The sequence below is a fragment of the Balaenoptera physalus genome (genome assembly GCF_965194825.1).
Source record: "Balaenoptera physalus genome assembly, chromosome: 2".
Classification (NCBI taxonomy): domain Eukaryota; kingdom Metazoa; phylum Chordata; class Mammalia; order Artiodactyla; family Balaenopteridae; genus Balaenoptera; species Balaenoptera physalus.
In genome coordinates, this window is record NC_138883.1 from 116,597,959 (window position 1) to 116,612,828 (window position 14,870).

The following is a 14,870-nucleotide window of genomic DNA, read 5'->3' on the forward strand; positions in this document are numbered from 1 at the left end:
TGAAGCCACATTCATCCCCACTGGCACCACAACATCCATAACTTCCTATGGAACTATAAAGTCAGGGGTAGGATGGTCAGGCAAAAAGCAGGGAGAGAGGATTCAGAACCAAATTGGAATCCCAAATGTTATCTAACTCTAGGCAGAAGGAACCCAGGAGCCTTGAACCATCTCAAGGAAGCCTGCTCAGATCTCCTGATCACTACACCACATGGCCGCATCTTGGCTTTCAGGCCGGCCAAGAAGCAAGCCAATCAGGGGCCCTTTCCCACCATAATGAGCAAACATATTCTTTCCCCTGCCTGTAAATACCCTGTTGCCCCACACTAGTACCTGCTTAAACCCTGGAGGCAGAAGAGAATTTGAGGCTATTCTGGAACAGGCCAACTCACAACTCCATTCTAAACCCTGAAGACTCATCCCCACAACACAGAAGGACAACCAGACTTTCAGGGCAGAGAGCATGCTCAAAGCAGAATGTGTAGGGCCATCCCAAGCTCTCTAAGCAGACAGGCCATCTCTACAGATCCCAAAGACCAAGGAGGACTTCACTGAGAGGCAGGCGTGAAGAAAACTATAAAAGAATATCCCTCCTTAAACCACGGCCTCATCCCTTGTCTCCTTATCCCCACCTGACCCCACACATCGTGGAGCCCCAATATCATCGTGTGGAGAGCTCATGTGCACATCTACCCAGGCGGGCATGCAAAAGAGGACAAAAGTCCTGAGCTGTAGTCTTAATCCTCTGGACCTCAGTCTACCAAACTGAGGAGAAATCACAGCTATTCATATGCAGCTGCCACGGTCACTGTCCTGATGACGAGAGAGGTTGCACAAACACCAGGTTTATCTGAACTTACTTAGAAGACAAGAAAACATCTAACTGCTGTTGTTATTATGTTTTTGTTTTTCTAAAACACACCTATACTCCATTCTCTATATCCATGGTCTTTTAGTGGGGAAGGTCCCAGACTCCTTTGAAGATCTGACAAAAATGAAAGGATTTTTCCCCTAGAACAATGCCCTTAATTTAAGGGCTCATCCCTCCACCCCTGACCACCAACCTCATGGTGAAGAAGCCCCGTCCTAAGTGCTCTCAGTGACTCATGTGGGTTTGGGCTGATAAAGAAGACCCAGAGTCATGGCTGCTGCTTAAACAAGCTCTGAGGAGGAAGGACCAGGGGAGGCAGTGATGTGAGAGCTGGCAAAACAGGAGGGACACTGGGTCATTTAAAAGGATGTAAATAGAGACCATCATTGTGGTTTTCCGCCTCCAAGTTGCCACTCTGAAGAGAACAGGAAATAGGCAGGGGACAAGCCAGCCGCCTCTACAAACACCCACACACCCCGCGCTGGGAAGAACTGAGGTGTGGGAAGCAGGGTCTGGCAAAGAGCCTGCTCACCAGCAATCGCACGGGAACACTCGCAATGAGCTCGGGCGGGACAGCAGGAAATTCTGAAGCCTCAAGTGCTCAGGAAGCAGCATGGAAAACAGAGCACTGAGCTGGGAGATCAGGAAGGGTTAGTTCTGGTTCTGGTCCTGCTGCTGCCAAGCAGAGAGAGCCTCGGGGCTCCCACTTCCTCCCCAGTGAACAATGGCAGGGTGGGACCAGGTCCCAGCTGCTCCTCCTCAGAGCCAGAAATTCGTGATGCCACAGACAGATCACATACTCCGGGGGCCCATTCTAGACCACTGCTCCCATCTCCGCAGCTCCCTCATCCCCCTGCTTTCATGGAAGCCTGCTCTTTTCTTTGGGTTCACTGAAAAGTTTGTATTTTTTTAAATTTAAGAAGTTAAAAAAATTCAAACAGCCCAGAAGTGTGGACAGCAAAAAGAAAAAAACAGGTTATCTTTGGCACCCCTCTTCTTCTCTGAAGAGATAACCACGGTTAGTCTTCTACCCTTGTGCCCCCTTTTTAGCACAATTTAGCCTTATTCATCACAGGTCAGCTCTGGATGTGGAACTCGAGAACAAGGGAACCCTGGACCCTTTTACTACCAAAATCCCGCTGTTGAACTTTGTCCAGATGCCAGTACTATGATCCTTCCACTTCCTTTCTGTTCTCAATCCTCTCCCATCCTCACTTCCTTCACTGCTGCCCTAGATGTGGTGACCCATCACCTCAAACACAATCTAGCCAATACTCTCAACAGCCTGTCCCTGTCTTCGGTTGCACACAGTGGGCAAAACCCTCAACCTGGATCAATCTAACATCTGCCTTCCATGCACCTAATCCTGGTCTCTCATCTTGGCTTGGCCCTTGATGCCAATCGTGAAAATCTGCTTCTCCACCACTGCTTTTTATCTATTCTCCGCAACAGCTATTTCAGACTGGTACCACTTTCTTCAAGTCCATAACTGGATCACAACCTCCTTTACTCTCAGCTGACAATCAGCAGACAATCATCCACCTCTACCTTCCCTGCTCCTCCCTGACAAAAATACCTGCAACACACACCTGGTCTTTACCTTCTCCTTTTCCTACCTTGGTGGAAGGGGCTTCCCTTCACCTGTGCTCTGCAACTGTCCTCAGGCTCCTCTTGTATAAGTTATCTCCCTTTCCCCCCGAATCTTCAAATTATTTCTTTTCGCTGATTCTCTCCCATCAGCATTAAAATATTTGCAAGACTTCCTAGTCTTGACTCTGGGTCATCTCAAACAGTCACTCTTTATCTCTCCTTCCAGTTACAAAAGAAACTCTAGAGGAAATGTAGCCTGAGCAGTTCAGTGCTGAATTTCAAAGTCAGACAGATCTGGGTTCAAATCTGGGCTCTAACACTTCCTAGCTGTGGGACCCTGAGCAAGTTATTTTCCCTCTGAGCTGGAGGTTCCTCATCTGGTGATCATGACAGTACCTACCCCACTGGGCTGTTGAGAAGATTAAATGAGTTAAAGCGTGTCAAGTGCTTAGCTCAGTGCCCAGCACACGAGAGGTGCTCATGGAGTTGGCCATCCTTAGTCCTCTCTTTGTAGCCACTTCCTGACCTCCTTTCTACTCCTCAGTCCACTATAATCTGGCTTCCTTCACCATCACTCCTTTGAAAATGCCTTCACCAAGGGCCTGTGGTTCTGCAACTAAATTCAAGGGATCCTTTTCAACAAATTCATTCATTCATTCAACAGTTATTTATTGAGCGCTTACTATGAGCCAGGCTATTCTGTGCTGGGGATACAGCAGTGATCAAAACAGACAAAAATCCCTGCCGTATAGAGGCAGCATGCTACTAACACTTCCAGGACCTCTTGGCAGCATCAGACAGCAGAGAGCCCTGACCTTCTTGAAACTAAACTCCCTCAGCTTAAGGGACACTGCTCTGTCTTGGTTTTCCTTCTAACTCCTTGAACATGCTTCCTCATTCTCCTTTTCCTTCACCCACCCCTACGTGCTGGTATCCCCAGGGTTCCGGACTTCTCTTTTTCTCCTCACTTTATACTCTCTCCGGACAATGTGACCCACTCCCACGGTAGACTCATGATTCTCAGATCTACCTTTCCGTGCCAACTCTTCTGGAGCTCTAGAGTCATACAGTACCTCCACTCAAATGTCTCAAAAGCACTTCAAATCTTAAATACGAAATTGAACTAACTCTTCATTCCGCTTCCTGGCTGACCTTCTCTCTCAGTTTGATAACAGCACCATCTACTGATAACAGAACCATCTACTGATTTACCCAGACCAGAAACCTTCTCCTTCTCCCATCCTTCTGAGCAGAGCGCAAGTTTATTCACTCATACTTGTTGACTGCCTATGTGCCAAACCCTGTGCTAGGCACTGAGATTACAGCAGTTAAAAAGAAAGACCCAACTAAGTGTTTATAACTACAAAATCCTTCCTGGCTCTTGACATCACCACCATCTTCCCACCCCCATTGGGTCAATGCCTTAATTTAGCCTCTTGCGAGTTTTCACCTGGACTGTAAAAAAATCTCCCAGTTGCTCTCCCTGCCTCCACATAGATCCCATTTCAATCTCTTATCCTTTGTGATCTTTTAATATGAAAATCAGATTATGAAAATCTCTGCTCAAAATCCTATAATGGGGCTTCCCTGGTGGCGCAGTGGTTAAGAATCTGCCTGCGAATGCAGGGGACACAGGTTTGAGCCCTGGTCTGGGAAGATCCTACATGCCACGGAGCAACTAAGCCCATGAGGCACAACTACTGAGCCTGCGTGTCTAGAGCCTGTGCTCCGCAACAAGAGAAGCCACGACAATGAGAAGCCCGCGCACCGCAATGAAGAGTAGCCCCCACTCGCCACACCTAGAGAAAGCCCGTGCACAGAAACGAAAACCCAACACAGCCAAAAATAAATAAATAAATTTATTTATTTAAAAAAAAAAAAGTCTACAATGGTTCCCCACAGCTCTCAGGATAAAGTGCAGAATCCGCTGGATGACTATACGAACTCGAGCCTCATCTTTCTCTGCTCCTGTGGGGGAACTCTCACAGGAGCACGATGAACTCTTTACAGAACCCTGAAAATGCCACATTTTCTGCCTCTTTTTCTCTGCATATATTGCTTCCTCCAGTTGAAACGAACTTTTCATTGCCTCCACATCTCACCTGATTAAGAAACAGCCCTGGTTTTCCTTTTCCAAAACTTTCTATCAGTCCCCCACCCTTTCCTAAGAGACCTTCCTATGTGATCATGAAGCAACATATACATGCATTTTTCATAACAGGGATCTTAATATAGGCTGCTTATTTGTCTGTCTCCTCACCAAGGCTGCGAGTTCCTCAACAGCAGGGACCAATCTCAGTGTCTTTGTATTCCCAGTGCCTGACACACGGTAGTCATTCAATAAATGTTTGCTGGAAAAAAAAAATGAATGACGCTAGAATTTTTTAAATGCATATTTAACGCTACATATGCATAATGACTGTGCTACACAATAATCAGGTAAAAATGGCAAACAGTTAATGTAGAGATTACTTTTAAACACCCAAACCTCGTATTTCTGAAGTTCTGGGACTGGGGTGGGGAAGAGTAAAAAGACATCCAGACATCCAGAAAGAGCCTTTTCAGACACTGCTCTGAAGACTCCTAGGTCCACAAATTCGAAGATTCAGGTCTTTCTACTTCTCTGGAAGGGAGAACTCATTCCTGCAACAGGGTATCCAGAAGCCACGTCTTTACCTCAGTGCATAATAGCCTGTCCCTCGACCCACCCTGCTCCTCTGTGAATCAAAACATTTCCACCATATCAATGTGTTTAATTCATAGAATCTCAGCAGCATGAAGAAAACACCACTCGCTTTGGTTATAAAGTGGCATGTGGTTTGGCTTCTGGAGTGGAAACTAGGGAAGTCAACCCAGCCTTTGGCACATCCCACTCTTTCAGGTCTATCCTGCCCCGCAGTCCTGGCACTCTCCTCACTGGGGCCAACGCTGGTTCTCCACGCCCACTTTGCCCCCACCCCCGGCCCCCCCTCCCCGCCCCCCCTCCCCGCCGCTCCCAGCTTCATATGCATGGCCTCCAGGCTTCCTCTCCCTGTACTTGGCCTAATGAGAGCCCTTGGAATCATTCATTTCCCACTCATTCCAACCACGATACATGGAGCACTTACTGTGCATCAGGACCTGTGCTAGGTGCTGGGGCAGTTAAAAGGAAAAACAAGCCGTGGTCCCTGCCCTTGAGGAGCTCACAGTCTAGTGGGAGAGACGAATATAAACAACAATTACAAAACAGTGTGATAAAGGCTACAGTAGATATTATAGCTGCCTCTTTCCAGAGGCAGAGAGGGAGGCTTAACCTTGGAAGGGGACCTACGAGCAGGATCTTGAACCTCGAGTTGGTGTTTGCCAGCTACCAAGAGGGGAAAAGGTATGCCAAGCCTGGGAAGCAGCTGATACACAAGAGCATTGGTGTGTCTAGGGGAAGAGGCAAGACCACCCCTGCCAGACTTCTTCTCCCGGTAGAGTGGGAATCTGAGAATCCAACTGCCCTGAGCCTGGAGCCCCTCCATAGTGCTGCTGGATTCAGTCTGGACCATGGTGCCTCCTTCCACAACTCCTAAGATACTTCACCCTCCAGAGACTACTAATACCTACTCAGAAACATTGATACAATCCATCTAGCCCACAGGTGAATCCTGAATATTCTTCCTTCTGTCTTCTTTTGTAAAAGTTGTAGTTAAAAATTTTCTTTTCTCCTCTACTTTTAAAACTTAATCTGGGGGACTTCACTGGTGGCACAGCGGTTAAGAATCTGCCTGCCAATGCAGGGAACACGGGTTCGAGCCCTGGTCTGGGAAGATCCCACAAGCTGAGGAGCAACTAAGCCCGTGCGCCACAACTACTGAGCCTGCGCTCTAGAGCCCACATGCCACAACTACTGAAGCCCGCATGCCTAGAGCCCATGCTCCGCAACAAGAGAAGCTGCGACAATGAGGAGCCCGTGCACCGCAACGAAGAGTAGCCCCAGCTCGCCGCAACTAGAGAAAGCCCGCGCGTAGCAATGAAGACCCAAGGCAGCCAAAAAATAAATAAATAAATAAATTAACTAATTAAAAAACAATAACCTTAATCTGTCCTCCTCCACCCCCTCCCCCACTCGAAGGAGAACATCCCCCTATAATTCTAGGTCCTAAGAGATAACTTTGGTTAACACTTCACCCACTTTCAAGTGTTTGTAACTATGCAGATTTATTTATTTTTAAAACAAAAATGAGATCCTAATAAATATTAGTTTGTAACTTTTGTCCACTTACCAAAATGATCTGCAGATCTTTTAATGTCAGTATATACAGATCTACATCATTATTTGTAAGTGTTGAATAGAATTCCATTTTGGAGATATACTTTCACTTTTTTTTTTCCTTTGCCCGCACCGTGCAGCTTGTGGGATCTCAGTTCCCCGACCAGGGGCCACGGCAGTGAAAGCCCAGAATCCTAACCGCTAGGCCACCAGGGTACTCCCAGATATACTTTAATTTTAAAAAGTTGGTACTTCCCTGGTGGTGCAGTGGTTAAAAATCTGCTTGCCAATGCAGGGGACCCGGGTTCGATCCTTGGTCTGGGAAGATCCCACATGCCACGAAGCAACAAAGCCCATGTGCCACAACTACTGAGCCTGCGCTCTAGAGCCCGGGAGCCACAACTACTGAGCCTGCGCTCTAGAGCCCGGGAGCCACAACTACTGAAGCCCACATGCCCTAGAGCCCGCGTGCCACAACTACTGAGACCACGCGCTGCTACTGCTGAAGCCCACGTGCCTAGAGCCTGTGCTCCGCAACAAGAGAAGCCACCACAATGAAAGCCCGCGAACTGCAAGGAAGAGTAGCCCCCCCTCGCCGCAACTAGAGAAATCCCGTGTGCAGCAACGAAGACCCAATGCAGCCAAAAATAAAAATAAATAAATAAATTTATTTTTTAAAAAAAGGTGAAACTCCTAACTTCTCTCCTCTTTGTGGACATTTGGGAATGCTTCTAAATTTTCAATATTATAAACAATGCTCTAGTAAATATTCATATATATATTCTTTGTTAAAGCAGTTGTGAGAGATTTTGGTAGGAAAATTACTAGAGGTGGAAATGCTAGGCCAAAAATATTAAAGTTTTTAGTTTTGATGCTGCCAATTACTCTTCCAATTTACTGTACTGGTTTATCTGAGCCAAAATATATGGGCCCATCTTTTCGTCCTTCCAAAACTAGACTACGTCACTTCTTTTTCATCTGTGCCAACCTGATTGATAAAGAAATACAGCATTGTTTTAATTTGTATTTCTTTAATAATGATTGAATTTGAGCATTGCTTTGTATTTACTGGTCATATTCTTTGCACTTTTTTTTCCAACAAAAACATTTTTTTAATTGAAGTACAGTTGATTTACGATGTGCTAATTTCTGCTGTACATCAAAATGACTCAGTTATACACATATATATACTTTCTTTTTTTTACATTCTTTCCCATTATGGTTTATCCCAAGAGATTGGATATAGTTCCCTGTGCTATACAGTAGGACCTTGTTTATCCATTCCATATGTAATATCCAAACATATGTAATAGTTTGCATCTACCAATCCCAAACTCCCAGTCCATCCCTCTCTCCAACCACCCCACTCGGCAACCACAAGTCTGTTCTCTATGTCTATGAGTCTGTTTCTGTTTTGTAGATAAGTTCATTTGTCTTTGCACTTTTTTTAAAGGTAATTTTCTTTTATTGATTTGCAGAGCTCTTTCTAGATTTTAACCTTGTCTTTTAAGGTTGCAAATATTTGCCTCATTTTGTCCTTTAACCTATGGGTTCTTTTGCTTTAATTTGTATGTAGTCAAATCTGTTAGTCTTCTCCTTTATGGTTTCCTTTATTGGCTTGCTTAGAAAGACCTCCTCTACCCTGGGACTACGTGAATCATTCCTTTGATTCCTTCTAATAGTTTTACGGCATATCCTTAGATCTTTAATACACCTGGAATTTACTTTTGTGCTTGACATGAGGTAAAGATTTAAAATTTTTCCAAATGGATAACCAGTCATCCCTACATATTTATTGACTAATACATCTTTTCACTTTTGATTGGAAATGCTTCGTCATATAGTAAATTTTCACGTATATATATACACATACATACACATACATACGTGAACTTTTGCTTGCCTCTGGAACTTGTTTCCTTGGCGTGGTCTTATAGTCATGGAAGTCTACTGTGTCATACTGCTATCATCCTTTGTCACTCTGCCCAATACATAAACACCTCTGCTCATTTCTGGGCCCACACTCCCATCTCTCTAAGGGTTGTTTCCTCTTCCCCACCAAGCCACCTGTACTACACATCACCCATCCCTGCCAACCCTCTGGAGCCTTACTCCATGGTTATTCAATTACCAACACCCACAGCCTTTCCTACTTCCTCCTTCACTGAAGCCTGGCTCTCCCCAGGGTACTGCTGCCCCTACCACTTGCTCTGAGAGGCAGCTCCTCCTCACATTCTGGGGCTGAGCTATGGGGCTGCTTCCAGGCCATCCACCCTCCACCATCGAGTGCAGCAACAACAACAACAACCTCTCTTCTGTGGCTCATGACATTCAGCTGTAAAATCTTGAGCCTCTCCTTGTCACGACACTCTGCAACTTCCTGTCACTTCTTTATTTACCCAAGACTTTGGATTCCGGTCTCTAGTCTTTCTCTCCATCCGGAGGCTAGCTATCATCCTAGGTGACTTTAGGACTCGGAAATGTCCCAACTCATTCTCTCAAGCTTCAGTACCATATAGCTAACTGTCTGCTAGAAAACAGACACCTCACACTCAACAGGTCCAAAATCAAACTGACTTTTAATCATTCCTATCCGCCTCTAAAGCTCTTAATCAATCTGTCTCTCTCTCTTTTCACTCCTTCCCTCCTTCCTTTGCTCTCCTACTGTTTTCCCTATCCTTGTGAATGGCAGCTGAACACATTCAAATTACTAAATCACAAATCTAGAGCCATGCTCACACGCCCCTCTCCATCATAACCCCCACCTTCAAGCATTCCACTTCCTAAAATTTTTTCTTTTTAAAAATTTTTAAATTTTATATTGGAGTATAGTTGATTTACAATGTTGTGTTAGTTTCAGGTGTACAACAAAGCGATTCAGTTATACATATACATGTATCTATTCTTTTTCAGATTCTTTTCCTTTATAGGTTATTACAGAGTATCAAATAGAGTTCCCTGTGCTATATAGCAGGTCCATGTTGATTATCAATTTTATATATAGTAGTGTGTATATGTTAATCCCAACCTCCTAATTTATCCCTCCCCCCACCTTTCCCCTTTAGTAACCATAAGTTTGTTTTCTATGTCTGTGAGTCTGTTTCTGTTTTATAAATAAGTTCATTTGTATCATTTCTTAAGATTCCACATATAAGTGATATCATATATGATATTTGTCTTTCTCTGTCTGATTTACTTCACTTAGGATGATAATCTCTAGGTCTATCCATGTTGCTGCAAATGGCATTATTTCATTCTTTTTTGTGCCTGAGTAATATTCCATTGTGTATATATACCACATCTTCTTTATCCATTTATCTGTCAATGGACATCCACTTGCTAAGTTTTTCTTCAATCTTTCCAGTTTTCTTTGTCCGTACAGCCGTCAACCCCCTTCAGCCACTCTTACCTCTTATCTAGACCACTGTAAGAGCCTTTTAACTGGGTTTCCTGCCTCTAGTCCCATTCCCCACCAATCCCCAATGCAGCCAGAGTTTTGTCACATCACTTATGCTGTTTAATGGCTTTTATTGGGCTTCCTTGACCTTAGGATAAAGTTCATGTTCTTTATCAGGGCTCACCAGGCCATTTCATGACCTTGCATCTACCACCGCCACTAGCTTCAGAACTTGCTGATCCACCATACAGCTGCGTGCTTCACACTGACCACACTGACCTTGAGTTTCTTGAATATCTCATGGAAGCTTCTTTCCTAAAGGCCTTTCCTACATGCATTTCTTTCTGTGTGGATTACTAACTCCACCTCCACTAACTCCTTTCAGATCTCACTGTACAGCTCTTACTGGAAGTCTTCTCAAAATGTACCCCCTGCACGCACACACGTCAGGTGTTCCCAAAGCACCTGTACCTAAGTTATCAGCAAAAATCACACTTTAACATATGTCTGTATTTCCACTTCCAGAAATTGTAAATTCTTTTAAGTCTTTTAAAAAATTAATTTAAAAAATTTTATACAACTTTTAAAGGTTACTTTCCATCTAAGGTTATTACAAAATAATAATGTAACTTGGCTACATTCCCTGTGTTGTACAATATACCCTTGAGCCTATCTTACACCCAACAGTTTGTACCTCCCACTCTCCAACCCCTATACTGCCCCTCACCCTTCCCCACTGCTAATCACTAGTTTGTTCTCTATATCTGTGAGTCTGCTTCTTTTTTGTTGTATTCACTAGTTCGGTGTATTTTTAGATTCTGCATATAAGTGATATCATACAGTACTTGTCTTTCTCTGTCTGACTTACTTCACTTAGCATAATGCCCTCCAAGTCCATCTATGTTGCTACAAATCACAAAATTTCATTCTTTTGTATGGCTGAGTAGTATTCCACTGTGTGAGTGTGTGTGTGTGTGTGCACACACACACACACCCCGTCTTCTTTAGCCATTCATCTGTTGATGGACACTTAGGTTGCCTTCATATCTTGACAATTGCAAATGATGCCGCTATGAACACTGGGTTGCATGTATCTTTTCTAATTAGTGTTTTTGTTTTTTTCAGATGTATACCCAGGAGTGGAACCGCTGGGTCATACGGTAGCTCTATTTTTAGTTTTTTGAGAAACCTCCACACTGTTTTCCACAGTGGCTGCACCAATTTACATTCCAACCAACAGTGTAGAAGGGTTCCCTTTTCTCCACATCCTCGCCAACATTTGTTATTTGTGTTCTTTTTGATAATAGCCATCCTGACAGGTGTGAGGTAATACTTCATTATGGTTTTGATTTGCATTTCCCTGATGACTAGCAATATTGAGCATCTTTTCACGTGTCTGTTGGCTATCTGCATTTCCTCTTTGGAAAAATGTCTATTCATTTCTTCTGCCCATTTTTTAATTGGGTTGTTTTTTGATGTTGAGTTGTATGAGCTGTTTACATATGTTGGATATTAATCCCTTATCAGTCATTATCATTTGCAAATATTTTCTCCCATTCAATAGTATCCAGTGTTACATTTAGGTCTTTAATTCCTTTCTGAGTTTATTTTTGTGTATGGTGTTAGAGAATGTTGTTAATTTCATTCTTTTACATGGAGCTGTCCAGTTTTCCCAGCACCACTTATTGAAAAGACTATCTTTTCTCCGCTGTATATTCTTGCCTCCTCTGTCATAGATTAATTGACCATAAGTGCGCCTGTTTATTTCTGGGCTCTCTATCCTGTTCCATTGAAATATGTTTTTTTTTTGTACCAGTACCATACTGTTTTGATTACTGTAGCTTTCTGGTATGAGACTGTAAATTCTTTAAGGACAGGGGCAGCTCATTAATATTCCTTGGACCAGTGTTACCGACAAATTATTGTTGCTTAATAAAAACTGCTTGTACTAAGGATAAATGCAAGGGAGGAAGCCAGCTAGAAATACTACTGGAATCTGAAAACAATGGGCCAGGGATCAAAATATTTACAATTTGAGTGCTAATGATTAAAGCAATTAGATGTCAGAAGTTACTGATCAGGGCTTAATCCTACCAGAGGCCAGTAGTTTTCCAAATCGCTAATTGGTATAACGCTTGGTAAAGGTATTTATGAGTAGACTACCCTAAAATTGCACAGCGAAAAGAGCAAAATCTTGGTAGACAAAGAGACCAGACTGGAATTTCTGCTCTGCCACTACTAGCTGTGTAACCCTGGACATGTTACTTAACCTCTGAGTCTCAGTTCTGAAAGATGAGTATAACACCAATCTCACAGAGCTGTTATGAAGATTAGATGGCATAACATACAGCAAGTGCCAGATACTCAATAAATGCTAGTTTCCTTCCGTTTTCTACTTCCCTTTTCTTTTTCTTTTTTAAAAATAAATTTATTTATTTATTTATTTTTTGGCTGTGTTGGGTCTTCATTGCTGCGTGCGGGCTTTCTCTAGTTGTGGCAAGTGGGGGCTACTCTTTGTTGCAGTGCGCGGGCTTCTCATTGCGGTGGCTTCTCTTGTTGCGGAGCACGGGCTCTAGGCACGCGGGTTTCAGTAGATGTGACTTGTGGACTAGAGCACAGGCTCAGTAGTTGTGGCACGTGGACTTAGTTGCTCCGTGGCATGTGGGATCTTCCCGGACCAGGGCTCGAACCTGTGTCCCCTGCATTGGCAGGCGGATTCTTAACCACCGCGCCACCAGGGAAGTCCTACTTCCCTTTTCTTAAAAAGTCACTTTTGCCACTTGGCTGGAGGAGCCCAGGGGCAGGGTGCCTTGTGGGATAACCACACCATAAAAGCAGCTTCCCTGAGGGCTTTTCATGAGCTTCTTACAGAAGCCTGAGGGCTCCACTACTGTGTGGTGCCACCCTGTATGGCAAACAGGCTGACACGCCAACATATAAAAGGGACATGGGCTTGGAACTCTGAATCTTCCTCAAACTAGGATTGTGGCCCTAGTCAAAAGACCAAAGCCACAAATATGGGTTCCTAGTTACTACTTACTACCAGGACAAGGTTGAATAGGACAGCAGTTAAGCTTTTCATCCAGGACACAGTGTACCTGGTGAGCCATCTCCCTTACTCCCAACCCAAAGCTTTACAAAGGAAAGGGAGGCTACTTACTGACACCTGAGCTGACAAGCACCCAAACTTCCTGCATCTGAGCATACACTTCCAGAGGAGAGAGTTCCACACCAGACCCAAGCCGCAGCCAACCTCAAGATGTGGACACAGCGATAGCACCCCACTGCTGGCTAGAGATCAGGGTTGAGTGCATGGCCAGAGAGCTTAAGCAATAACAGCAGCTTAAAACGGATGCAGGGGAAATAAAAGAGAAGTTCCTGACCCAGTAATAGGTCTTACTCACTACAACCAGGGATAGAGAAGAAAAGCAAACCCATTTCTCTATTACAACAGATAACAGAACCATAAGCCTTGAGGCAGATCATAGAAAATCCTTCACATATACACCTCTTACCTCTACAGACCCAACCTCCTCTTTTTCCCAGAGCACAGAATGCCTCATTCCACATCTATGCTCTGAACTCCTATCATGGTGTGTTGAGAAGGTCAGCGACTGCAGTGGCTAATCACCCAATCCTTGCAGAGCTGGATGGCAAGTGACATTCTTTAGGTAACAATTATACAGCTGACCTTGTGTCCAGTGGCCCCACAAAGGTGGGAGAAAGCTTCTCATCCAGTTGGTTAAACCTCTTGGTGATGCACATTGACTCTAATCTTGTCACTTGTTTCTAGGGCCAGCAGAAGAAATTTTGGAAAATGCAGAAACATAAGAGCAACCTCTGTCATTTCTGAAAGAAGTATTGGTTGGGCAGCAAAACTCTTTTCCTTCTGTATAACTGTTACCTGAAGAATGTCACTCACCATCCAGCTCTACAAGAACTGGGTGATTAGCCAATGCAGTTGCTGACCTTCAACACACCCTGACAGGAGTTCAGAGCAGAGATTCGGAATGAGGCACTCTGGGCTCTGGGAAAACTGGCAGAACAGGCCTTCAGATAGTTAGATATTTTCAGGAGAAAATTTTATTAATCTAATTTCTTGCATCTTTCCATACTTAGAAAAACACTAAAATCATTAAGATATCTGTTCCTCATGACCAACAGCAACCTTCTACCGAGATGTGTGCTTGATTGCATGTACCCCTTTCTCCAAAATCACATATATGCTTGCTGACCTACCCGGCTACCTCTTTGGAGGAGTTCCTCAGACCTATCAGAGAGGCTGCCTCCTGGGCTGCAGTCCTCAGTAAGTCCCCAAATAAAACTGTAACTCACAGCTCTCACGTTGTGCATTTTTATTTCAGTTGACAAATCATCAGGAAAAGGACTGAGGTTTATGCCTTCAACAGGCTAAGAAATCGACAACATGCCCCAGAAAGACTGAGTAGCTATAAGGAAAAACAAAAAACAAAATCCTACACCTGCTGTTAAAAACAAAAAAAAATCAAAAAAGAAGGTATCAACTGGAAAAAAACCTCCAATGCCCTGCTTCACTCTTCTGTGTGGAGATGAGGAAGTGGAGTGGAAGGAGATGGGAGGAAGGGCAGCTCTGTGGCTTAGACGTTTTATTTGTATTTTGTTTCATTTTTTAAATCACCAAGTTCTTCCTTTTGCTGTGTATCCTCCTCCAAAGTTTGTAAAAACACTCATCATTATCTCCCTGTTATCCTCAGAAATGCTTGGAATGTAGGCACATAAAAAAAAAAAAAAACAGG

At 43.9% G+C, this 14,870-nt stretch overlaps 1 protein-coding gene and 1 long non-coding RNA gene across 2 annotated transcripts in view; both read right to left on the bottom strand.

Moving 5' to 3' along the window:
• HEXA (hexosaminidase subunit alpha) overlaps nt 1-14,870 on the bottom strand; it is a 39,526-nt gene that overhangs the window by 13,125 nt on the left and 11,531 nt on the right. The gene's annotated exons all lie outside the window — the stretch shown is intronic.
• On the bottom strand, nt 4,721-7,101 carry LOC309651622. The gene is made up of 2 exons (XR_014258261.1): nt 5,569-7,101; nt 4,721-5,104 (listed from the first exon to the last, which is right to left on the bottom strand). It is a non-coding gene; the product is annotated as an uncharacterized lncRNA (long non-coding RNA).